A 1,229-nucleotide genomic window follows, 5' to 3' on the forward strand; every position below is an offset into this window, starting at 1 on the left:
TCACAAAAAGTATTCGCGTTTAATTTATTTAAGATGTTAAGTACATATTAATTAAATTCAATAAAAAAGTGATCAACTTTTTTATTATTATTAAATTTATTCCTATGTACGAGTGTATCAAATCAAATGAATCGGATTAAACAAAAACGAAAATATTAAAATTGTAAATGCATTTATGTTTTGAATTTTTTTTTTTTTTTAGTTTTTTACGGTATCCTCCAGTCCAGCAGATCAAAGACTAATCCATTACGATACTGAGTTCAGACTAATGAGCTAACCACTAGACGCAACCCAATTTAATTATGTTTTGAATAAGTTAATTAAACTAGTATGAAATTGGTTAAAGTCATCTTTTTCAAACATCTACAAAATTTAAGCTTTGCTTGGTTAAAGCTTATTATATCAAGAATACTATTCGACGAGTTGGTATTGATATCAATGAATCCAATATTATGTTTAAGGGTAGCAAACAGGCCTAAATCTGCCGGACCGGCCTGTGTAACCCGTCAAAAAGGCGGGTTGGGTTGAAAAATTGAGACCGTCTAATCCCATCGCTTAAACCGTGGACTTTGGTGGAATGGGCCTCTGAGACATTTTTGACAAATTTCTGGCCCAAAACCTAGCTTTTCCAACCCGATCCAATAATCCTACCCTAATTAACTTTCTCTCAGACTCACACAACACAACACACTTAGTCACTAAGGTAGCGTTTGGTGGAGAGACATAGACGTAAAGACTGAGACTGAAAGACAGAGACTAAGAGACAGAGATTGAAATAAATTTTAGTATTCTGTTTGGTGCAAAGTGGGAGACAGAAATTGAAACAAGGATGAAACTCTAATTTAATTTGCACAAAAGATAAAATTGAAATTAATTAATTGAAATGAAGGTATTTTAGTCTCTTGTGTTCCTACTTTTTGGAGGTACTGAAATATTGAAATTTTGGGAACAGAGACAGAAATTTTAGTACCAATCTTTGAACCAACAAACATGATACTGAGTCTCAGTCTTCCAGTCTCTGTTTCAGTACCTCAAAACAAACGCTACCTTTGTGTCTCTCCCACAGTCCCACTCACACCAATCGCCCCCAACCCTGCTGCGTCCAGCGTCCGACGTCCCTATCAGCGCCGTTGCCATTGCCGCCCCAAACCTTGCTCCATCCAGCGTCCGTCCCACAGTCACGCATGGTCACCCTCACGCTAGCGCTCGCAAGTGACGTTTCCCCGTTG

Source organism: Arachis ipaensis, chromosome B04 (genome assembly GCF_000816755.2).
Source record: "Arachis ipaensis cultivar K30076 chromosome B04, Araip1.1, whole genome shotgun sequence".
NCBI lineage: Eukaryota > Viridiplantae > Streptophyta > Magnoliopsida > Fabales > Fabaceae > Arachis > Arachis ipaensis.